This window comes from Equus przewalskii, chromosome X, assembly GCF_037783145.1.
Source record: "Equus przewalskii isolate Varuska chromosome X, EquPr2, whole genome shotgun sequence".
Lineage (NCBI taxonomy): Eukaryota > Metazoa > Chordata > Mammalia > Perissodactyla > Equidae > Equus > Equus przewalskii.
The window spans coordinates 69,387,313-69,414,495 of NC_091863.1; the positions used below are offsets into that span (position 1 = coordinate 69,387,313).

The 27,183-nt window shown below is 34.7% G+C and overlaps 1 pseudogene; it reads left to right on the plus strand.

Annotated features, from left to right (window-relative positions):
- The window catches only part of LOC103542041 (proteasome subunit alpha type-1-like), a 94,766-nt pseudogene that overhangs the window by 63,959 nt on the left and 3,624 nt on the right, over nucleotides 1–27,183 (plus strand).

Below are 27,183 nucleotides of genomic sequence, written 5' to 3' on the forward strand. Positions count from 1 at the left end.
AATGACCATATTACCTAAAGCAATATACAGATTCAATGCAACCCTTATCAGAAACCCAACAACGTTTTTCATGGAAACAAAACAAAGAATTCTAAAATTTATATGGAACAACAAAAGACCAAAAATAGCCAAAGTAATCACAAGAAAAAGAACAAAACTGGAGGTATCACACTCCTTCTTTCAAAATATACTATAAAGCTGTATTAATCAAAACAGAATGGAACTGGCAGAAAAGCAGACACACAGAACAATGGAACAAAATTGACAACCCAGAAATAAACCACACATCTATGGGCAGCTAATCTTTGACAAAAGAGCCAAGAACATACAATGCAGAAAGGAAAATCTTTTCAAAAATGATGTTAGGAAAACTGGACAGCTATAAGCAAAAGAATGAAAGTAGACCATTAGCTCACACAATATACAAAAATCATCTCAAAGTGGGTGAAAGACTTGAATGTAAGACCTGAAACCGTGAAACTCCTAGAAGAAAACATACTCAGTATGTTCTTTGACATTGCTCTTAGCAGTGTCTTTTTGAATGTGTCTCCTCAGGCAAGTGAAAAAAAAGAAAAAAGAAACAAATGAGACTACATCAAATTAAAAAACTTCTGCATGGCAAAAAAAGAAAAATCAATAAAAGGAAAGGACAATGTACCAATTGGGAAAAGATATTTCAAAATCATATGTCTGAGAAGGCGTTAATATCCAAAATATATAAAGAACTCATACAACTCAACAACATAAAAACAAACAACCCAATTAAAAAAATAGACAAAAGATCTTTTTATTTTTTGAGGAAGATTAGCCCTGAGCTAACATCTGCTGCCAACCCTCCTCTTTTTGCTGAGGAAGACTGGCCCTGAGCTAACATCTGTACCCATCTTCCTCTACTTTATATGTGGGATGCCTACCACAGCATGGCTTGCCAAGTGGTGCCATGTCCGCACCTGGGATCTGAACCGGTGAACCCTGAGCCACTGAAGCAGAATGTGTGCATTTAACTGCTGCACCACCGGGCCAGCCCCTAGATGAAGGATCTTAATAGACAATTTCCCAAAGAAGATATAAAGATAGCCAATAGGCACATTAAAAGATGTTCAAAATCATTAATTATTAGGGAAATGCAAATCAAAATCACAATGAGATATCACTTCATGCCCATCAGAATGGTTATTATTAAAAAGACAAGAAATAACAAGTGTTGGAAAGGATGTGAGAAAAAGGAACCCTTGTACACTGCTGGTGGGAATGTAAATTGCTGCAGCCACTATGGAAAACATTACCCACTCCGAAAACCACACTCTGTTTCGTTCTGGAGCCCAGAGATTGCACCCAGGCATCACAATACCTTCTCTCCTTGTAGAAAATTAACTGCTGAAATCAACAAAGCCATATAAATTGTACAAGTCAGGACACGAAATTATGAGTGGAACATTAAAACAATTGATTCAAAATGATATCACCATCATGACAGAGTGAATTGTTACCTTTGTCTCTCACCTGTAATTTACAACCAAACAAACATCCGTTGACCAAGAGAGGATTCTCTACACAGCACAACAGTACACCTGAGAGATCCACGCAGTTATACATCTGAAGGTGGGTCGAATGGACCCCCAGGGAGCAGTAGAACTAGGAGAGTGGACTCTTCTCCCTCCTCCTCCCTGGCTGCAGTGATCCAGGACATGGATACTCATGCAATGTCTACCCAACTAAAAAATGGACTCAGGAACTCAATATACATTTCTCCAAAGAAGATATACATATGCCTGGTAGGTCTATGAAAAGGTGTTAAATATCACTAATCATCAGGGAAACACAAAGCTAAACCATTGAGATACCACCTCACACTTTTTAGGATGGCTATTATCAAAAAAACCCACAAAAAACAGATAGCAAGAGTTGGCTAGAATGTATAGCAAAGGAAACCCTTATATACTGTGGTAGGAATGTAAATTGGTAAAGCCAGTATGGAAAACAGTATTAAGTTCCCTCAAAAAATTAAAAATAGAGCTAACTATGGTCCAGTAATCCTATTTCTGGTTGTATATCCAAAGTAAATGAAATCAAGATCTCAAAGACATATCTGCAGTCCCATGTCATTGTGGCATTATTCACAATAGCCAAGACATGTATGCAACCTAAATGACCACTGACAGATGAATGAATAAAGAAAATGTGGTATATACATACAATGAAATATTATTCAGCCTTAAGGGAAAAGGAAACATGGCCATTTACAACATGAGTGAACATGGAGGACATTACACTAAGTGAAATAAGCTATATACAGCAGGACAAATACTGCATGATACCTCTTGTATGAGGAATCTAAAATAGTCAAACTCTTAGAAGCAGCGAGTAGCATGGTGGTTGTCAGGGACCGGGGGAAGTGAGAAACAGGAAGTATTTGTTAAAGGGTTTAAAGTTTCAGTTATGCAGCATGATTAATTCCTAGAGATCATCATCAATGAACACTTAGATTGTTTCCATGCCTTGGCTATTGTAAATAATGCTGCTATGAACACATGAGGGCCGATATCTTTTTGAGTTTAGTGTTTTTATTTTCTTTGGATATATTCCCAGAAGTGGAATTGCTGGATCATATGATAGTTCTAATTTTTAAATCTTTTAAGAATCCCAATACTGTTTTCCATACTGGCTGCAACAGTTTACAATTCTACCAACAGTGCACAAGCGTTACCTTTTTCTCCGTATCCTCACCAGCATTGATGTCTTGTCTTTTTTATGGTGGTCATTCTAACAAGTATGAAGTGATGTCTTATTGTGGTTTTGATTTGCATTTCCCTAATGACTAGTGATGTTGAGCGTCTTTCCGTGTACCTGTTGGCCATTAATAAATCTTCAGAAAAATGTCTGTCACGCCATTTGCCCAATTTTTCATTGGATTATTTGATGTTGTTGTTGTTTTTTTTTTTTTTGCTATTGGGTTGTATAAGTTTTTTTTAATATATTTTGGATATTAACCTCTTGTCAAATATATGGTTTGCAAATATTTTTCCCATGCTGTAGGTTGTCTTTTCACTTCATTGATTTTTTTTTTTTTTTGCTGTGTAGAAGCTTTTTAGTTTGATGTAGTCCCACTTGTTTCTTTTTGTTGTTGTTGTTTGTGCTTTATGTGTCATATCCAAAAAATCATTGCCAAGACGTATCTTAAGAGGCTTTTATGGCCAGACCGGTGGTGCAGCAGTTAAGTTCGCATGTTCCGCTTTGGCTGCCCAGGGTTCACCAGTTTGAATCCCGGGTGCGGACATGGCACTGCTTGGCCCGCCATGCTGTGGTAGGCGTCCCACACATAAAGTAGAGGAAGATGGGCATGGATGTTAGCTCAGGACCAGTCTTCTTCAGCAAAAAGAGGAGGATTGGCAGCAGTTACCTCAAGACTAATCTTCATCAAGAAAAAAATAATAATAATTTAGACAGGAAACAACAAATGTTGGAGAGGGTGTGGAGAGAAGGGAACCCTTGTTCACTGCTGGTGGCAGTGCAAACTGGTGCAGCCACTATGGAAAGCAGTTTGGAGTATCCTCAGAAAATTAAGGATAGATCTACCATATGATCCAGCTATTCCACTCCTGGGTAATTATCCAAAGAACTTGAAAACACAAAAGCATAAAGATACTTGCGCCCCTATGTTCCTTGCGGCATTATACACAATAGCCAAGACTTGGAAGCAACCTAGGTGCCCATCAAGGGACGAATGGATAAAGAAGATGTGGTATTTATACACGATGGACTACTACTCAGCCATAAGAAATGATGAAATCCGGCCATTTGTGACAACATGGATGGACCTTGAGGGTATTATGCTTAGTGAAATAAGTCAGAGGGAGAAAGTCAAATACCATATGATCTCACTCATAAGTAGAAGATAAAAACGACAAAAATAAAATGCATAGCATTGGAGATTGGACTGGTGGTTACCATTGGGGAAGGGGGGAGGGGTGAGGGCAAAAGGGGTGGTGATTAGGCTCACATGTGAGGGGATGCACTATAATTAGTGTTCAGCTGGTGAACATGATGTAATGTATACAGAATTTGAAATATGATATACCTCCAAAAAAAAAAAAATTAAAAAAAGAGGCTTTTCTTCTGTTTTCTTTTAAAATGTTCATGTTTTCAGGTCTTACTTTTAGGTAAGGAGTATTTTTTTTTATTTCTGTAAAAAATACCATTGGAATCTTGACAGAAATTGCTTTGAATCTATAGGTGACTTTAGCAGTATTGACATTTTAACAATATTAAGTCTTCCAACTCAGGAACATGGGATACCTTTCCATTTACTTTTTTTGTCTTCAATTTTTTAATCAATTTTCAGTAGTTTTAAGAGTATAGATTTTTTTCCTCCTCGTTAAGTTTATTCCTAAGTATTTTATTGTTTTTGGTGCTATTGTAAATAGGATCATTTTCTTAACTTCTGTTTCAGATAGTTCATTGTTAATGTATACAAACACTACTGATTTTTATATGTTAATTTTATATCCTGCAATTTTACTGAATTTTTTGATTATATCAAATATTTTTTGGTGAAGTCTTAGGATTCTTTCTATATAAAATCATGTCTTCTGTGAATAGAGACAATGTTACTTCTTCCTTTCCAATTATGATGGCTCTACTTATTTTTCTTGTCTGATTGCTCTGGCAAGGAATTCAAGTACTGTGTTGAATAGGGTGGTAAGAGTGGGCACCCTTGTCTTGTTCCTGATCTTAGAGGAAAATCTTTCAAACTTTCACCATTGAGTGTGATGTTAGCTGTGGGCTTATCATATATGGCCTTTATTTTGTTGAGGTATCTTCCTTCTATATATAATTTCTTAATAGTTTTTATTATGCATGCACGTTAAATTTTGTCATATGTTTTTTCCTATATCTATTGGGATAACCATATGATTTTTTCTTTTATTCTATTATTGTGATGTGGTGCATTGATTGATTTGCTTATGTTGAACTATCCTTGCATCCCAGGTATAAATCCCACTCAATCATAGTGAATGATCATTTTAACGTACCTCTGAATTTGATTTGCTAGTATTTTATTGAGAATTTTTGTGCCTACATTCATCAGGAATATGGTTCTGTAGTTCTCATTTCTGGTAGTGTCTGCTTCTGGCTTTGGTATCAGGGTGATGCTGGCTTAGTAAAATGAGTTTGGGAGTGTTCCCTACTCTTTGATTTTTTGTAACAGTTTGAAAATTATTGGCCATAATTCTTATTTAAATATTTTATAGTATCTACCAGTGAAGCCATCTGGGCATGGGCGTTTTCTTCACTGGGAGATTTTTGATTACAGATTCAATATCCTTAATGGTAATTGGCCTATCCAGACTTTCCATTTCTTCTTGCTTCTGTCTTGGTAGTTTGTATGTTTTTAAGATTTTTTTTTTTATTTCTTCTGGGTTGTTCAGTTTGTTGGCATATGATTGTTCATAGTAGCATCTTATGATGCTTTGTATTTCTGTAGTAGAACTTGCAATGTCTCATTTTTCATTTATAATTTTGTTGATTTGCATCATATCTCTTTTTTCTTTAGTTATTCTAGCTAAAGTTTTGTCAGTTTTATTTAATTTTTCAAAGAACTAACTCTTAGTTTGGTTGATCTTTTCTACTGTTTTCTTACTTTCTATTTCATTTATTTCCACTCTAATCTTTATTACCTCCTTCTGCTAACTTTGGGGTCTTTTTTCTGTGTAGCTCTTTCAGGTGTAGAGTTAGGTTGTTTATTTGGGATCTTTCTTGCTTCTTAATGTAGGTGTTTATTGCTATGAACTTCTCTCTTAGAATTGCTTTTACTGCGTCTTCAAAAGTTTTTGTACGTTGTGTTTCCGTTTCTGTTTGTGCCAGGATTCTTTTCATTTTCCCTTTGATTTTTTTCTTGATCCATTGGTTGTTTCAGAGTGTGGTTTAATTTCCATGTATTCATGAATTTTCCAGTTTTTCTCTTGTTATTGCTATCTAGTTTCATACTATTGTGGCCATAAAAAATACTTGATATGATTTCAATCTTCTTGAGTTAGCTAAGGCTTGTCTTGTGGTCTAACATATGGTCTATCTTAGCAAATGTTCCTTGTGCACCTGAGAAGAATGTGTGTTCTGCTGTGGTTGGATAGAATGTTCTGTATATGTCTGTTAGGTCCATTTGGTTTATAATATTGCTCACATCCTCATTGATTCTCTGTCTGGATGATCTTCCCATTGTTGAGAGTGGGATATTAAGTCTCCAACTAGTATGGTATTCCTGTTTATTTCTCCTTTTAGCTCTGTTAGATTTTGTGTTATGTATTTAGGTATTCTAACGTTGGTTGCATAAATATTTACAATTGTGACACTCTCTTGATGTAGTGATTTCTTTATCAATATGTACTGGCTTTCTTGTCCTCTTTTTACCATTTTTAGCTTAAAGTCTATTTTGTCTGATATAAGTACAGCTACCCCTGCCAGGATTTTTTGTTTTGTTATCATTTGCTGGAATCATCTTTTTCCATTACTCCACTCTCAGTCTATGTGTATTTTTAAGGATAAAGTGAGTCTCTTGTAGCCAGCATATCATTGGATCTTGTGTTCTTTTAATCTTTTCATTTGTTCTAGGTCTTTTTACTGGAGAATTTAATCCAATTACATTTAAGGTAATTATTGATGGTTAAGGACTTCTTGTTATTCTTTTGTTAATCGTTTTCTGCTTGTTTTGTAGATCCACTGTTCTTTGTTTTTTATCCTGCTCTTTTTTGTGTGTGTTTTGATGCTTATTGGTATCCATATACTTTGAGTTCTTTATCATGTTCTTTAATGTAATTACTACAAGTTTTTCACCTTATTTTAAGTTTACAACAATTTAACTTCAATAGAATACCTAAGCTTTACATTTTTACTTCTCTTCCCTTCAGTTTTAAGTTATTGATGTTACAATTTACATATTTTTCATATTGCGTAACTAATAACAGGTTATTGTAGTTATATTTATTTTTACTGTATTTGTCTTTTAACTTTTAAACTAGAGTTGCAAGTGAACTATTCACCACCATTAACATATCACAGAATCTAACTTTGACTATATCTCTACCATTACTAGTGAGTTTTATGCTAACTTCTATATTTTTATGATGCTAATTAGCATCCTTTCATTTCCACTCAAAAAAATTCCTTTAGCATTTCTTGTAAGGTAAGTCTAGTGGTAATGAATTCTCTCAGCTTTTCTTTGTTCAAAAAAGTCTTTATTCCTCCTTCATTTCTGAAGAACAGCTTTGCCGAGAATAGTATTCTTAGTTGACTGGGTTTTCTTCCTTTAATATATTGAATATGTCATCCCATTCTTTTCTGGACTGAAAATTTTCTGTTGATTGTCTTATGAGAACTTCCTTGTATTTAACTTCTTTCTTTTCTCTTGCTTCTTTTAAAATTCTTTCTTTGTCTTTGACTTTTGACAATTTAATTATAATATGTCAGTCCCTTTTAGGTTCAACCTATTTGGGATCTCTTGGGCCTCATTGATCAATTTGCCTCCCCAGGTTTGGAAATTTTTCAGCCATTATCACTTTAAATATCCTTCCTGTTTCTTTCTCTTTGTCTTTTTCTGGAATTCCCATAACATGAATATTGTTTCTTTTCATTGTATCTCATAAGTCCCATAAGCTTTCTTCACAGTTTTTAAATTTTTTTTTGCTTCACTGACTGATAATGTTAAATGTCTTATCTTCCAGGTCACTTAGTCTTTCTTCTGCATGATCAAATCTGCTTTTGAAGCTCTCTATTGAATTCTTCAGTTTAGTTATTCTACTTTTCAGCTATAGAATTTCTGGTTTTTTTATGGTTTATATTTCTTTGTTGAACTTCTCATTTTGTTCATGCATTATTTTCCTAATTTAATTCAGTTGTCTGTGTTTTCTTGTAGTTCACTAAAATTTAAAAATTTAATTTAAGTTGTTTTGAATGTTTTACCTTACAGTTCATAGATTTTCATTTCTTTAGGGTCAGTTATTAGAGCTTTATTAGTTTCTTTTGGTGATGTCATATTGACCTGATTTTTCGTGATCCTTGTTTCCTTACATTGGTGGCTGCACATGTCAGCATGTGGTCTCCTCTTCCAGCCTTTGCAGGTTCCCTTTGGCAGAGACAGTTTTTTTACAAGTGAGCTCGGTTTGGGATTTTGATGATGTCTGCTGGTAACATTCTTGGGCAGGTGGTGTCTGCTATTAGGGTGTATTTTTGGACATGGCAACTGTTCAAACTTTTAGGTCAGGAGTGGAGGGGTGTGTCACTGGCTAAGAACAGCTGGATAGAACTGCTGGCTTGGTTTCTTGCCCAAGTGAGGCTATAAGATGGGCTTCACATTTACCTGTATTCTCAGGTCAGGCTTACTAGATGGGCAAGACTGGATACTATACTCAGCAGTATGTAGGGCTATGAATTAGCTTCCTTGCCCTGCTAGGGTAGCAGGGCAGGACTCAGGGCCTGTACAGTTCATTGTTTGTGGACCCAAATCAGGCAAAGCATTCAGTAAGTATCCTGGTCAGCTGAAGCCACTGGCTTTGCTCTTCAGACAGAGAAAGCCATGGGCTGTGCTCTGTCTGTTCAAGTGCCACTGTAGCAGGGTTGTTGGATGGGCTTTGCAGCTTCCCATGTGTTGCAGTAAGATTCCCTGGTGAGGCAGGCTGAAGACTGTATTCAGCCATAAGAGAGGCTACAAATTAGTTTCTCTGTGAAGGTCAGTGGGAGAAGTGGCTCCAAGGCTCCCAAGTCTCTTTGCGGTCTTGACTCAAACTGACTCATGCCCCAAGTTCCCTGGTGAAACAGGGCTACTGACTTTGCTCCGAGGGCAATTAACTCTGCTTGCCCAACTCTTGGCTAGAGCATTGCTGGGTTACACAGCAGCTTCCAGGTGTCCTTGTCAACCCTTCTTGTCAGATATGGCTGGGGGCCATGCTGCACAGCAGGTGGGGCTATGACTCAGCTTCCCACCTTAGGGACTGGAAGAGCCCAATTCTGGCAACTCCCAAATTTTCCTGAATAGGCTTTCTGGTTGGGAGGGTCTGGGAGCCAAGTTCTGAGATGTATGGGGCTATGAATTAACTCCTCTGCCTGAGGGTAGTAGGGAAACCCTCCACACTTGGTACTGGTTTTGCTTTGAGGGTGATCAGTTCTGCCAGCCCTCCTCACCACTCAAACATTGCTATGTTACGCAGCTTTCAGGTGTTCTTTCCAGCCCTTTCTGTCAGATGGGCTTGGGGGGAATACTCTGTGTTGAGTGAGGCTATGACTCACCTCTCCTGCATTGGTGGGACTGGGAGGGCTCACTTCAGACAACTCCCAAATTTTCCTGAACAAACTTTATGCCATGCTCCACAGAGGGTGGAAGTATAACTCAGCTCTTCTGCCTATGCCTGGACAGTCTAGGCTCCAAGGCTTGTAAAACTCCTTCTTTGAGGACTCAAATCAACTTGCCTCTGCAAATGAGCAAAGCCACTAGTTAGGACTACTACTTAGGCTCTGCATGTAGGAAACTTTTCTGCCAATATCCAAGTGCTGGTTGTTGTAAGCCCCTCCCCACTTTTTCATCACAATCAGATTGCCAGTGGTTTGAGCCTCACAGATTCCCTTGTGATCCTGTGTGGCAAAAATAGAGTAGGGGTTTTGCAAGTGATCCACAGTGCAGGGGGTCTGGATGTCACTGCTGGGCTCTCTTTCCCTCTGGAGAAACCATTGGCTCAGGGGAGACCTCTCAGGATGGTGCTATGCTGGCCTGGGGTAGGGTCAGTGTGGTCAGCATGGAGCCATTCCTCCTGCCCTTCTAATGCAGTCTATCTTGGCCTGTGTGGTGAAGTGAATGATTCAGCCTCACCTCTGTCTACTTTCATTTTATGGGTAATTTGAGTACCTTATAGTAATAAAATAATCCTAATTTCTTTCTCCTGTCCCGTGTATCATTGTTGCCATTCATTTCACTTATATATAAAAATACATCTTTACATATTATATATAGTAAAATACATTGTTATATTATTATTTTGAAGAAACTATTATCTATTAGACCAACTAAGAATAAAAAAATGTAGTTTTATTTTACCTACACCTATGTTTCATTTCTGATGTTCTTTTCTTAATGTAGATCCAAGTTTCTGACCTATGTAAATTTTCTTCTCTCTGAAAAACTTCTTTAACATTTTTTCCAAGGAAGGTCTACTGGCAACAAATTTCTTCAGTTTTTATTCATCTGAGAAAGTCCTTATTTCTTCACTTTTGAAGGATAATTTTATATGGTACCAAATTCTAGGCTGGTGGCTTTTTTCTCCCAACACTTAAATATTTCCCTCCACTATCTTCTTATCTGCATGGTTTCTGAAGAGATGTCAGAAGTAGTTCTTATCTTTGTTTGTCTATATTTAGGATGTTTTTTCCCATGGATTTTTTCAGGAATGTTTTTCTTTATCTTTGATTTCCTGTAGTTTGAAAATAATATGCATATGATATTTCTTTATTTAAATAACATCTTGTTTGGTGTTCTCTGAGCTTCCTGGATCTGCGGTTTGGTGTCTGACTGATTTAGGGAAATTCTCACATTACTATTTCAAATATTTCTTTTGTTCCCTTCTTTCCTCTCCCTCTGGTATTCCCATTTCACGTATATTATACCTTTTATGATTATCTCATAGTCCTTGGATATTTTGTTTTGTTTTTTTTAGTTGTTGTTCTCTTTGCTTTTCAGTTTTGAGAATTCTATTGATGTGTCCTCTAGCTCAGAGATTCTTTCTTCAGCCATATCCAGTCTATTAACAAGCCTATCAAAGGCATTTTTTATTTCTGATACAGTGTTTTTGATCTCTAGTATTTCTTCTTCTTTCTTTCTTAGGATTTCCATTTCTCTGCTTATCTTGCCCATCTGTTCTTACGTGTTGTCAATTTTATCCATTATAGTCCTTAGTATATTAATCATAGGTTTTTAAAGTTCCCAGTTTGATGATTGCAACATCTCATCCATGTCTGGTTCTGATGCTTGCTCTGTCTCTTCAAATTGTGTTTTTTGCCTTTGGTATCCCTTGTAATTTTTTTCTTGAAAACTGGACGTATTGTCTTAGGTAAAAGAAACTGCTATAGAGAGTCCTTTAGTAATGTGATGGAGAGATGTGGGGAAGTGTTCTATAGTCCAATGATTACCTAATCATTTTTTTCACTATCTAATCAGTTTTTAGTAAGCCTATGGCTCTCAACTGTGAACTTCACAAGTGTTTCTCAGCTTTTTCCTCCCCACTAGGTGGAACAGGATGGCTAGAGCTGGCTGGAATTGGGCAATTTCTTTCCCCAAGGTCAGTTAGGCTCTCATAATACCCCAGCAGTTTAAGCTTTGATTAACTAGTCTCCTCTGAGGGCAGGCCTTGTTATGAAGAACAGAGTGCTCTGATGTATTTCAAAATGGTTCTTTTTCCTGTCCACCTGCAAGAAGCACAAAGGGATTTTCTTCCAATATATACTGTGGGAACCTGATCAAATTCCTTGATGTAAATTTCACAATATTGTACAGGCTTGCCTATGAGTGGGTCCCCTGGAGTTTTTAACTCTCAGATTTGCTCTCAATAAGCTTCCAGTAGTTCATCAATTACAGTTCAGGTTTTCCTACCCTGACATTGGTTTCAGAGGTAGTTTCTGCTTGTGGGCCTCTACTCTGGTAAGCCATGACTCCTTGTATTCAGCTGTGTGTCTCTCCAAATATAAGACAGAAATTTGCCCTGTGTCCTCCCCTCTTTTACAATCCAAGAAGAGTTGTTGATTTTTTTTAGAATGTTCATATTTTTACTTGTTGTTAGAGTTGAGTGGTGATTTCCTCTTACGTGTGAAACCCCTAAATCTCACTTTTCAAATATCATGTTTTATTTTGAATTACTGAAATGTGTCAGATGAACCAGATTCAAATTCTCAATGAGCTGCAATTCAGGGGCATTTTGAAGCAGTTTTCATATTCTTAGGTTACTAGACAAACGTTAGTATGGTGTTCCTGTCATACTACCCAGAATTTTTTTAAAACTTATTCCATTTATGTTCTGATTTTAAAATTATGAAAAACACGATAAAATCAGGTATTCTGAGAAGGAATATGGGGACTTCTTAAAGTTGCCACAGTGGGCCAGTGGAGGAAGCTTTCTCTGCAATGTAGGTACCTGGGTTTACCCTGAGACTAAATTGTAGACAGGTGAAACTGCTAACCTTTGTCCCAAATCAAAGTGCATATTTTTTAGGCATATAGAATATATGGTCCTGGCCACATGCTATGAGTTAGAATCATTAGAATTTGGTGACAGCCTGGATATTATAAGTGAGAAAAACAGAAGATTTCAAGATTCCTAACTTGTGCCATTAGGTGAAGCTTAATGCTATTTAGTACTGAAGAGAACATGAAGAGAAACCAGCTTTCTGTGTGTGTGTGTGTGTGTGAACATGTGAGTGTGGTATAGAGGGGTATAGATGGAAAATTCAGTTTTTGACATGCTGAGTTTGAGGTGTTAGTGGAAAAGTCTCAACAGAAAGCTGGATATATGCTTCTGGAGTTCCAGTGAAAGATTAGAATAACATTATAGATTTTGGAGTTATCAGAAGATGATAATAGATTGCAATGTAAATTAACAATGAAAAATAATGGAAGAAGTAAAGCAAACAAAAGGAAATGGAACCACAGTTTGTGGACAACAACAGAGAGCCTTGAACACATTACTACTTATTGACAGGATCTATTGGAAAGGTGTAGGTCAAAGTGCAAGAAATAGAGGAATAATTAAGGGTCAATGTCCGGGAAGAAGAAGGATAACATGGAAATCAGGGCAACTGGAAAGATTAAACATAAATAGGAGTAGGGATAATTTTTCTGAGTCGGAATGGAAGCAGGAATGTGTAGTGAAAGTGTAGATGAGGATTAGAGAAAAATACAGGGATATAATGCCTCCTTACATTAATTTTCTTTGTGAAGTAGGAAGCAAGATCATCTGTTGAGTGTGGGAGGATAGGGTTGAGGACTTTGGGAGTGTAACAAAGGTTTGAACAGTAACTTAGAAATTCAGTCAGTATAATTATATGATTTTTCTCCAAAATTATGTATAGCCTGAGATCAGGATCAGTAAAGATCAGAGGTTATTTAATTCTGAGATCAACACTGGCATAAATTATGTACTTTACATGCTTAAGTCTGCTTTCTAATGCCCATTAGCATTCAAATGTGATATATCAAAATTCATACCTCTTGAGTTTCTCTTTATTCAAGACTTCACAGTTAATAAAAGTTGGTTCAGTGAATGAAACTAAGAAAAGAAGAATTAAATTTTAACTACTTGAGAACTAAAGAAAAATAATATCAACCCAACACATAACTCACTATATATATGAAATTGAGGCAGTGAAATAGGTGGCCCGTACATTCAATAACAACGACCATGTTTCTCCTTTTTTTAAAACTGGGAACCAGAGATTAGACACTCTCTTTTAACCCCTTAATTTTTTAGTTCCTTCTTAAAAGAGAATAAATCAAATTCTCAAATCACTGTACCCAGAGAATCTTTTCCATTTAATATTTATAAGTGTGACTGCAAAATATGTCAATTTAAGACATGCATGATATTATTTAAAGTCATTGAAAATAAAATAGGCCTTTAGGGAAAAAATATAGATCTTCAAGGAAGTAGTCCTAAATCTACCATAATTATTAGTAGTATCTAAATTTTCTGTTTAAAAGGTATTGTAAATAATATATTCTGTAACTTGTATTTTCTAACATTCCAAATCCTCCACATCATCTGTGCCAATACATTCCCTAACTGTAGCCTATATTTTAACAAAAGTGAATTATTTATCATTCTTATGACATAGTCTGTGATTTCCTCTCTTGATGGTTTTAATCTTGCTAAAATATCATCTTTTCTCCCAACCTTCTACACATGTCACCATTCTTTCAAGAACAACTCAATTGCCAATCTATAAAGACTTCCCTGATCCCTCCAGTAAAATAAGCAATCTCTGGGTATTCTTGTAGTACTTACTTCATCTCTTAATGGTATCTATAACATTCAGCTATATTTAAGAATAATTTGTTCCTACTAGGATATAAACTTCTTAAGGGTAAATGTGATACCTTGGTCATGTTTGTATGCACCAAAATTTGTGCACAGCAAGACAAAACCACAATGGCACCAAGTGATTGCATTTCTTAGACTGAGAAAATCTTTCTGTTTCCCTGTCTTCGTAAATGTCAATAATTAGATGAAAGTCTGAAGAGATAGGTGGGATAAGAAGGAAAGCAACTGAAAAGATAGAGAATGAGATTCAAGTGTTTCTTTTTTGTTCATCCCACCTTCTCCCCATTTTGAGTGGAAAGTTGAAAAATAAAGAATTTTCTTCTATATCATACCATCTTTGTATTTTTTGAACTCAGAAAACTCCCCCTGTTACCTAGAGGGGGTTTCCTGGGGAATTAAAAAGTAGGTAATCTTAAAGAATATATCATATTTTGTCAAAGTTCATATGTGATTGGTTATATTATGCATCACTTTATATAACTCTAAGAAAGAAAAAAAAAAAACCACTGCCAGTTAATCTATAGCATAACATTGATTGTAAAATAAATTCAGACTGATGTGAAATCTTAAAATCTATGAAAAAGCTAGTTTAAACAAAATGAGCTTATTAGTCTATATAACACATGACTTTTACGAATTCAATGTTTTTATAGAGAGAACCAAATAAAAGGAAAGTTACATAAAAACTATTCTTAGGGCATAAAAGTGTGATTATTAGAAGTAGCAGGAAAACGAGTGATGAGTGGGGTGGGGAGGTGATCAGTGTTTGGGCTTTTTGGATGCAATATAAATCTACCTCTGCATGCGTTTGAGAAAGCCAACTTCATCCTGTACTTGTGTAGGAACAATGGGAATTTAACATTCTCTTTGTGGATGCGATTTTTATAAAGCCCTACATTGCATTGGCTAGGAAACTGGTTCAGGGATGCTGAGCAGTATATCATCTAATCACATTCATCACTGAAACTAGTGTATATATACCTTCCTATTTACCTAGTAAAATAGAATTTTTTTCTATTTTTATACTTAACTGTCATCATGAGTCACATTTGCACGTTACAGTGCAGACTTTTAGGAATAGTCTGGCTTTAATTATGCAGTGATTTATTCACCATATAGGTTTTTCATTCATTACTAAGCACATCTTTCTTGAAAATATCTTTACATTCTTTTCATTTGGATGGTCTGTTCTTGAGCCCTTATGCAAATTAGTTCTATGGGAGTCATAACTGAAGAAGGTGGCTTTGATGACAATGATCTTAAATTAGGCTAGGGAAAATATAGTGATAAAATGGTCTCTCCTGTCCAATAGTTTTGGCCAGATGCTATAAATATCAGAGGTAAAAGCTATAATCTTGCAAAAATTACCAGAGAATGCACACTATTCGATTTACCTTTGGATTTTTATTTCCTAGGACAAACCCCCACATGCCCACATGGAAAGTTGCCTGATGCTCTGTTATCCATCCAGTGAGTGTGAAATTCGTAATAGATACTGATGGTATTTGAACCTATTATTGTAGAAAAGACACACCATACAAAACAGTGAACCACACTGTAATTATTTTCTGTAATGCTTGATGGTGACTTTTTTCTCTAAAATGTTTAGAGGCAATAATGAATTATTAAAAAAATATGAACTTACTATAAAATGATAGTTCTCTTCTGTTCCTTAATTGTCTAGCTTCCAAATTCAAGGTTTTGCTAAAAGACAGTAAATATTTACATAATGAAAACAAAATGCTGTTATATTTTGAAATACTATTTCTTTTGATTTCCACTTCATGATTTGCGATAAAAATAAGGTATTCAGCAGTCAAGTAAAATAAAGTATTTGTTTCATAGGAAATGATCAAAATTAGATTTTTATGTGCAAAACACATTTTTTTTTTACAAACCCTGATTCCTGAAGGTATTTAGTTGGTTGAAATCAATAGATAGTTTATTTGTCAGCTGTTTTAGATGAATATAATTGACACAGCTTCATTCTTGAATTTTTATTATTAAGCTTAGAAACAGGAAACAAAGTTAGAATCAATTTCTGATAATATGCTATGAGAGAGAAAGGGTTCTAGTGATCCTGTTACTTTTCACGTGATTGCTTCATCTTGTAAACAAACAGGAAACTCATAAGGGATAAATCTGACTGATCTTGTTCTATCAAAAAACCACAGTATATCTCTGGATTTAGGAAATGAGAAACCCATTAGGTTGCCAGCTCTAGCAAATAATCAACATAGTCTCTATCTCTGGAGACTTGATGAATGAGGGAAACAAATCAAAATAATACAAGGAAAGCAAATGCATGTTTAAAACAACAGCATAGAAAAGGACATCGCAAGAAATGTTCCAATGTATCTCAGCAGAGTTTAAGAAAGCATTTTGTGGTAACAAGGCAAAAACTTGACGAGTATAAAACATACAAAAATATCCTTGGGGCATAAAGCTCAATGATTAGAAATATCACTAAAGTAAGGCATCTGTTGGAATTCTCTGTGAGGCACCCAACTCACCCACATGCACACATAAACGAGTGCTCAGTTTACTAATGCGCCTGTTTTAAGACTAAACATAACATGATTTATAGTCAAAGAAAATACAAATTAAATATGTAAAGGCTGTAAAACTTAGGAAATGGTAGTGGTGCTGCCCTGCAGGTTTAAAGGAGATTTGTAAACAGGCATCTCTTCAAAGTAAGTGAATGTTTTTTATGAAGAATTCCCCATGAGATGTCAGTTTGACATTACTAGAGCCAAATGGAAAATACATTTTTTTCAATTAAATGGAGACACTAGAAAATGAAAAGGATCAGTGAGAAATGGCAATGATGCCATTTTGTGTGACCTATCACAAGAAATTATAAAGGTAATAAAACTTTATATAAAGGAGACCTATAATATTAGGCACATTATTTCCTAGGATTGTGGGATTTTTGCTCAGTGCAAAATTAGTATTTCAATGAATGATTGTCCGATCTCCACACACCTGTAGCTCATCTTGAGTGGACTAAATAGATAATCAAGAGCAGAGCTGAAGAAGCTGGCTGCTGTTCCACAGCCTGTTGGTTTACCACATGAAGGCACATGCTGTGAATGAAATACAATGCTTGGGTAATTTGAGGCAGTTGTTAGGATCATCCATACGCAAGAATCTATTGTTATTTTCATTATCTGGATAGATAAGGCAAAAATCTTTGTTTAAAACAAATTTTGTTGCTGATCACCTAGTTTTTTTTGTCTGTTTGCTTTTTGTTTTTTGGGTTTTTTTGAGGAAGGTCAGCCCTGAGCTAACTACTGCCAATCCTCCTCTTTTTGCTGAGGAAGACTGGCCCTGAACTAACATCCATGCCCATCTTCCTCTACTTTATATGTGGGACGCCTACCACAGCATGGCGTGCCCAGCGGTGCCATGACCGCACCCTGGATCTGAACCGGTGAACCCCAAGCCACCGAGAAACGGAACATCTGAACTTACCTGCTGTGCCACTGGGCTGGCCCCCTAGTTTTTTTTTAATATCAGTCTGCATGTGCAGCTATCGCCTGAGACTATCCCAAAACCCAAAATGTTACTCCCATGTGTCTGATAACTAAAACTATCGAAGATAAGGAAAATTTGGATGTTGTATATAACAGTATTCAGCCAAGAAATTCCATTCATCATATATGAGAATTGTGGATATGAGAGTGAAGTCGCCCTTCTTATTATGTATAGTTCTGAATAATCAAGCACATATCAATAAAATCCCCAAGCTATTTTCTCTTTGTCCCTGAAAGCTATACCTTATTCTACTTAACTATACTTAGCTTCAATTATAATTTCAGAAGGCTGCTAAATTATGGTGTTTTAAAAAATAATTTTTGAAACAATATTTTGTGAGTAGGATGAGGATAAATTATTTGCTTGATAAACTGAAAGTATTTCTTGTGTATTGGTTAGGTAGAGACTTTGTTAACATCAGCTGTAACAATTCCTGCAAGAAAAATAAGGAGATAATGAAATATCAGAAGTAAACTACTCTTTGTGAAAAATGGTAAAAATCAACCCATGAATTTGCAACCCACAATGCACATGTGTAGCCTGTCTTTTTTATTGTGATGTATATGGTAATTTATCAACCATTTACTGAATAGGTATTATTCTATTACTCAGCCTGCCCCGGCCCTATGTTTTAACTTAATTAACCAAGAGGCATTGTTTAAGTCCCTATTATGTGCTTAAACAACAGTCAGAAGTTCTACAGCTGCTGGTTTCAAGGAGCTTGCAAACTCTTTGGGGAGGCAAGACTACATAAAGGAGAAAATAGAGATTAAAGAGGTACTGAACCAAAAGAGATTGCATGCAATAATAATTTTGAGATTTGAGAAATAGTCATGGTCTGGAATAGTTGTTAGACACTTCACAGGCAGTGTGGAATTTTACCTGGAAAAGCCTAACATAAACAATTTAGTAAAAATGTTTTTAATTGTATAATTTATCACTAAAATACATGCTATAGAGCACTATTTTTCAAATATTTCTTCAGAAATTGAAACTGTCCTTTAAAGAGAACTATATGTAGCGGCCAAATATTTAAAAAATGCATCAAAGTGAAACTGCTATAAAGTGGAGATAGGGTGACTAGGCTTTTCACTTCCCCCATTTACACACGTACAGCTCTATTCTTGATTTAAATAGAACATTTGCTTCCTCCCTACTACATATATAAAATCAAAATCTGAATCTCACCTCTCCCTCCCTCTGTTTCTGTGTGTCTTTCTCTAGCTTATTAACCTCCTATGACTTTCTATTGAATTTAGAATAACTTTCAAACTTAGAAGGTACCCAAAGCCTGTGTTACATGGACTGTATCTTCCTCATTACCTCATTAGCCCCTTCTCTCATCTGCCCTGTTGCACTCCATGCTCTAACTCATACCAGCCCTGATATATGTTTCCCTACATTAAACCCAGCATACATGGGGTTCAAACCAAAGCACTCATTCCCTGCTTGAAGTGTTAAGTATCTGAATAAGATATAGGAAAACATTATAGAATATTGACTTGTCTAAAGACATTTTGTTAAATACATTCTTTTAAATTACACTGTTCAGAAATACTATAAAATAAAGGACTGAGACTTTCATCCACCCAACAAATATTTATTGACCTTTTCCTATCTGAATCATGAAACAGTAACATTAGTAAGTGATAATAGTAATGATATATTTGCAGATGCATTAGGATTTTTAACCCGTTAATGATTTAAAAAACTTGTTTCAAATCTGCCTCACTCTGAAGAACCACTCAAAGGACACAAGTTTTCAAGAGAACTCTTTTGCACTAACATTTGATTTCTTCAGTCTTATATCATCACTGTTAGGTATCTGTCATATGGTTACTTATAGGTTGCATGTTTTGCTCAATTTTATTTCTTAAATTTCATAGCCAACATATTGCATAGTGTCTTTTGTAATTTGATGGAGGGATCAAAGCAAATGTTAATGACTCACAATAAAATTTCCTTACTGGGTCTGCTCTAAATTTTTTCTCATTAGCAGATCTTCACAAGGAGAAAGTAACCAAAGGATCTGCTCTGCTGGATTGCTTTGAAATGGAATGGTCTGTTTAAAAAGGAATTCGTGGAAACTTCATTCTATACATGTTGATGTTTGAGATCTTGGTTGAGTACATGTGGTTGAAATAATAAGATTTCTTTGGAGCAGAAGAATTACAATTGATTTTCAAAAGGTTAGGCTGTAGAATATGTCCTTTAAACCAATGGTTCTAAACCAGGGTCAATTCCCCTACCTTCCATGGGACATTAGATAATGTCTGGAGACATTTTAATTTGTCACAACTGAGAGGAAGGAGCACTACTGACATGATGTGAGTAGAGGCCAGTAAAGTTAATAAACATCCTACAATGCACAGTACAGCCACTCACAATATAGAATTATGCAGCCCAAAATATCAATAGTGCTCAGGTTGAGAAACCTTGGTCTAAAAACAACAACATAAAGCTATTTATTATAAGATTTTTGGGAAGTGGAGCTTTTCATGTATTTATATTGTTTTATGTAATATTAATAATATTTTAACGTATTAAATTGTTTTTTCTCATCTAAAAATGAAATGCAAAACCTATGTCTGTGTAAGAAGCAGGGGAAATTACTACTGAAATAAGCCGGCAAACTGCTGTCCAAACCCCAGCTCTGCCACCAAATAGCCACATGAAGTGAGCATTCAGATAGTGAATACTTTCCCCAAGAATATTTTAGTGCATTTATTTTTTTGTTTATCTCATATATTTACCATATTTAAGATGATGAAGTACCTTACTCTAATACTAAGATCTATGACCTATAACTTATTCAGGCCTATATTAATATCCTTTTTAAACTTACTGTCAAGGATATTGCATCAACGACAATTTAAAATAAAATCAGAGAAATGCCTTAGGAAGAAGATTCTTGGAATCAACTTTGCTAAAGATTAAAAATAAAATGCTATCTTTTACTGGAAAGCAATTTTCTTTAAAGGATTTTATTGGTATTTTAAGTACTTTGTAGATCTGAAGGAAGCCCTAAAAGTTAAGTCAATGTCATTGAAGTAAAAAACATTAGTTCAAATGCAGCAAAGTGGAAAAATGTTTCTTTCAAGAATTATGAAAAGCTGCTAATTTCTTGCTTTGTTCGTTCCTTGCTTATGAGATTAACTGTTTGCACAAAATAACTGAGAAAGTAAAAGGGGACTGTTTCTGTTGCCATTTTTGTTTTTTAATTCTGAGAAATTGAACAGGTTAAAACAGTAGTTTGATTCCTATTTTATATCGACTTTGTCTAGGAGAAAGCCTTAACTTGATGTTATGAGAAAAACTGCAAAAGTATATATGGAAGTTTGATAAATGTTAGATTATTATGTTTATCAAAAAAGGATTAGGATTTTTGAGAAAGTAGAATAACTTAAGCCACGAGTCACAGTCATCCAAAAGAGGTGGTATCTAACAGCTAGCTAGCAAGTAAAACATTAAATTCCAATGGTCAATCAGGTCAAACCAAACATCTACTTTAACATAACTTGAAAAAATGTTTTAAAGTAATTGACAGGTCAGATCAATAATTATGCTGGAAAGTTATTTTTAGTTAGGAAAAGTTAAAATTTTGAATCTAGGAATGTGTTTACTTAGATTTCTATATACAGAGCAGATGACCAAAAATATAAGTGGATTTTGAGTTGAAATTAAAGATGTTGTTGGGTCTGTATAGTTAGAATTAAGATTTTCATGATTTAGTGAACATGTGTGCTTATTTAGAATTATCTTTATGCCATAAAAACAATCTTCGAACATGGAACCTAGCAACATACCGTATATTAAAAGTGAGATAAATAAAGAGAAATAAAAATGAAACATAGTGAGGATCAAAGAAAGAGGCAAAAATGCATGCCTTAATGACCTACAGTACACTTTGACAACAGCCAGGACAAACAGTTAAAACCATTCCCATTGCTATACTAGATATTAAATATTTAAATATTTCTTTACTCATTATTACCTAGCCCCTCAGTGTCCTGTGCATTGCTAATCCCAAAATTTCCTAGACCTCTTCAAGAGCAATCAATTAAAAATATAATGCCTGTTATAGAAGAAAGGTCTCTATGTTCCTGTTCCATGGACATGGACTGAGTCCATTCTGAGTGATCTACGTCCAGTCAGTACTGTGTGTAAAATATTTTAGACGACCTCTAAATATACATGGACCATAAAGTTGTCTTTAATAAGAAACAACTATAGTATTCAATATTAGCTTATTCAAATTTATACACGTAATCCCTGTTCTCTTCCTCCAACACTCACGCTCATCATCATTAGAATGGAGTATATTATGCCATGTTATTCCTCTGGTAGTCTTTGAAACGTAAGTCATGTCGGGATTAAAGTGATTTTGAGAAGCATCAGCAGCTTGATTAAGCAAAAGATTCTAAATATTCCAAGAAATCAGAGGCACTGGGTTTTTTAAAATAACTGGTCCTTAGTGTGTCCTGCCATCTGTCAAATAATATTCATACATGAAAAGTCGTAAATATTTCCCCCAAGTATGCAAAATCTTATGGCTTCAGAACTGATTTCTAACCTGTACAATAACATCACCACCACCACAGAGGTTGAGTTCCTCTTCCTCATATGTGGAGCCCATGATATAGAATTAAGTTTCTTTAGTATCCCACATTTTGTTTTAGGTTTGAGAATACTGATAGTAGAGTCTAGAATGACCAATGTGGTAAGCAGTTTGCATCAAAATGTGTTTCTTCTTGTTTTATCCTTCCTTGAATAATCTTAATAGCAGCAAGGATTCCTATAATTCCTGCTAGTTTTTCAGATTCACATTTCTCTTGTTCCTAAGCTTCAGAATCATCCTGAGGAAGCTGTGCCATTTGTCCTATTAATTTCTTTAAATATAATTCTGTTCCATAAAGAAACATTTTGCTCATGAACTATTTGGTTGTGCTGACATATTATTGTACATAAAAGGCAGGACAAATATTTGACTTCCTTTATATAGTCAACCAGTTTTATTCTTTTGCATGTAGATGTCCAATTTTCCCAATACCATTTGTGGAGAAGACTATCCATTACTCATTGCATATTCTTGTCTCCTTTGTCATAAATTAATTGACCATACATACGTGGGTTTATTTCTGTGCTTTCTATTCTATTTCATTGATATATGTGTCTGTTTTTATGCCAACACCTTACTGTTTGACTACATTGATTTGAAGTATAGTTTGAAAAATCAGAGCATGAAACCTCCATCTTTGTTCTTCTTTCTTAATATTGCTTTGGCTATTTGGAGTCTTATGTGGTTCTATACAAATTTTGGGATTGTTTATTCTGTTTCTGTGAAAAAATGAGATAGAAATTTTGATAGCGATTGCATTGAATCTGTATATTGCTTTGGGTAGTATTAATTCTTATTAACAATATTAACAATACAGTATTATTGTTAATATTATAATAATATATTATAATAAATTATGTAATAAATTATAATAACAGTATTAACAGTATTAATTCTTCCAATCCATAAGCACAGCATATATTTCTCTTTATTTGTGTCTTCTTCGGTATCTTTAATTATGTTTGATAGTTCTCAGTGTAGAGGTCTATCATTATCTTGGTTAAATTTATTCCTAGATATTTTATTATTTTTGATGCAATTTTAAATGAGAATGTATTCTTAAATTCTCTTTCTTATAGTTTGTTATTAGTTTATAGAAATGCAACATATTTTTGTATATTGATTTTGTATCCTGCAACTTTACTGAATTCATTTATTAGTTCTAACAGTTTTTTGATGGAATGTTTAGGGTTTTCTATATATAATACCATGCCATCTGCAAATAGTGACAGTTTTACATTTTCCTTTCCAATTTGGATGCTTTTTATTTATTTTTCTTGCCTAATTTCTGTGGTTAGTCCTCTCAATACTATGTTGAATAAAAGTGGGGAGATTGGACATCCTTGTCTTGTTCCTGATCTTTGAGAAAAATCTTTCAGTTAGTGACTGTTGAATATGATGCTAGCTGTGAGCTTGCTATATATGATCTTGTTTATGATCATATATATGTTTATGTTGAGGTGTGTTCCATCTATATTTACTTTATTGAGAGCTTTTATCATAAATGGATGCTTAATTTTGTCAAATGCTTCTTTTCAGCATCTAACCAGATGATCATATGATATTTATCCTTCATTTTGTTAATGTGGTGTATTTTATTAATTGATTTGCAGATACTGAAACATTCTTGCATCTCTGGAATAAATCCCACTTCATCATGGTGTATTATCCTTTTAGTGTACAGTTGAATTTGGTTTGCTAATATTTTGTTGAACATTTTTGTGTCCATGTTCATCAGGGATATTGGGCTATAATTTTATTTTCTTGTGGCACCTTTGTCTGGTTTAGACATCAAAGTAATGCTGGCCTCATAAAATAAGTTTGGATGTCTTTCCTCAGTTTCTATTTTTTGGAAGATTTTGAGAGGGATTGGTATTAATTCTTCTTTGAATGTTGGTAGAATTCACCAGTGAAGCCATCTGGTCCTGGACTTTGTGTTTTAATTACGGTTTCAATATTCTTACTAATAATAAGTCTTTTCACATTTTTCTATTTCTGCATGATTCAGTCTTGGTAGGTTTTATGTTTCCAGGAATTCATCCATTTTTTTCTAGGCTGTCAAATTTAATTGTTCGTAGTAGTCTGTTACGATCCTTTGTATTTCTGTGATATCAGTTGTAACATCTCCCCTCTCATTTTTTATTTTATTTATTTGAGTTCTCTCTTTTTTTCTTGGTGACTCTAACTAAAAGTTTGCCAATGTTGTTTATCTTTTCAGAGAACAAGCTCTTGGTTTCATTGATATTTTCTACTGTCTTTTTTTTTTTTTTTTTTTTTGCTGAGGAAGATTTGGCATGAGCTAACATCTGTTGCCAATTCTCCTCTTGCTTGCTTGGACAGATTCACCCTGAGATAACATCCATGCCAATCTTCCTTTATTTTGTGTGTGAGTCATCACCACAACATGGTCACTGATGAGTGGTGTAGGCTGATGCCCAGGAACTGAACCTGGGCCACTGAAGCAGATCACACCAAACTTAACCACTAGGCCACAGGGCCAGCCCCTCTATTGTCTTTTTAGTCTCTATTTCATTTATTTCTGCTCTGACATTTGTTATTTCCTTCATTTTACCAACTTTGTGCCTCATATTTTCTTCTTTTTATAGTTCTTTGAAGTGTAATGTGAGGTTGTTTGAGATTTTTCTTGTGTCTTGATATAGGAATTTATTGCTATGGATGTCCTTCTTAGAACTGCTTTTGCTGCATCCCTCAAGTTTTGGAATGTTGTATTTCCATTTTCATTTGGCTCAAGCATTTTTTGATTTCTCTTTTAATTTTTCTGAGGCCCATTGGTTGTTCAGTAGCATGTTGTGTAGTCTCCACATATTTGTGAATTTTCCAGTTTTCTTCTTATAATTGTTTCTAGTTTCATACCATCTTGGTCACAAAAGATGCCTGATGTGATTTCAATTGTATTAAATTTATTAAGACTTGTTTTGTGGCCTAACATATGATTTATCACAGAGAATTTCCATGGGCATTTGAAAAGAACATGTATATTCTGTTGCTTTTGGATGGATTGTTGTATATGTCTGCTAACTCCATCTGGTCCAATGTGTCATGTAAGGCAAATGTTTCCCTATTGATTTTTTGCCTGCATGACCTATCCATTAACATAAATGGGGTATTAAAGTTCCCTACTATTATTGTATTGCTGTCAGTTCTCCCTTTAGTTCTGTTAATGCTTTCCTCATATATTTAGGTTCTCTTATGTTGGGTAATTATTTACAAATGTTATATCTTTTTCTTTGATTGACTTCTTTATCATTATGTAATGCCTTTCTTTGTCTCTGATTATAGTCTTTGTTATAAAGTCTATGTTGTCTGATGTAAGTATAGCTACTCCAGCTTTATTTTGGTTTCCATTTGCATGGAATATCTTTTTCCTTCTCTTTCCCACCTTTGTCAAAAATCAATTGACCATATTTCATTGGATCTCTATCTGGAAGCTATATTTTACTTCATTAATCTATGTGTCTCTCTTTTTACCAGTATCATATTTTCTTGATTATATATTTGTATTAAACTTGTGCAGAATAATTCCACATTATTATTCATTTCCAGAATTTTTCTGGCTCTTCTATTGTCTTTGTCTTTTTGCACATGTTTTAGAATCAGGTTGGTGATGTTTATACAAACTCCTGCTGGGATTTTGATTGCAAACACGTTGACACTGTAGATCAAATTGGGGAGAATTAATATCTTAACAATATGGAAACTTCTAATTCATGAACATAGAATAGCTCTCCATTTATTTAGATCATCTTTAATATCTTTCATCAGATTTTAGTTGCTTTCAGCATACAGACTCTGCACTTCTTTTGTAGATTTTTACCTACTACAATATTTTTGTCTTTACTCTTGTAAATGGTACTGATAAAACTTTAATGTTAATTTCTTCATTGCTAATACATAGAAATTCAGTTAAGTATTTTGCTTTAAAAATTAAACTTGATAATCAAGTTTTTTAAAACTTTGTTCCCAGATATTATTCCACTTGATAAAAGGTCAAGATCCAGGGTTGAGATCTCTGTCTTTATGCCTTTGATTATCTCCTGGGAGTATGATTGAGGAAGAATGTCTGAGTGGAAATAAATTATTCTTGGGAATTGAAATTAGGTTACAAGAATAAACCTAACTGTGAAAGAAAAGAGAGGTGAGCAGAATGAATTTAGCTGAGATGAAGGATGTGCACAGGCTGTATGAAATCGACCTAGCAATCTTCATTTCTTTTATCCCTTCTCCTCTATTTCTACCCCTCTGTTATTTTCCTTATTATATCTGTCCACTACAACCACTCTGAGAACTACATAGGGGAACTTTGAGGCAAAAATCATTGACATGGTGGAAATATATCAAAAATACACTTAAGAAAATGTGATCAGACAAATTTTTAACACTGAAAATGGAAATTAAAACGATTACTAGAAACAAAACAACAAAAAGATATTTTGGAAGGGTTCAAAAGGGAAATGTGTTCAAAATGCTTTCTACATGAGTGAAACTTTGCTAAAAATAAATTTTTATAGACATACAACTCTCACTGATTTTCAAAACATACAGAATCTTTTACTAAAATATTGAAATAAAATATTGAATTATAGCAAGAAAACTGCCAGAGTTTTAATACATAATGATGAATGGTACGTCATAATAGGAGAATACTGATTTACTGAAAACTTGTATGTAAATTGCTATGTTAGAGTGCCCAAAGGATTTATCTACTGGATAAATGTTGGTTGAGATGGATGAGTATAAGGAAAGGAGATGAGCATCCTTTGCTTTGTGAAACACATGCTTTCCTGGTGAGTTGTTTTTAAATCAGATCAAGTTTTTTCATTAAAGAAGAATAATATTATAAGGATGTGTTGATGTTTTTATTTCCACAGTTGCCATTCTCTTTGTAATGTGAGAAATATTGACGTTGCCTTACCTGGAAAAGTAAGAAAAAGAGTATAT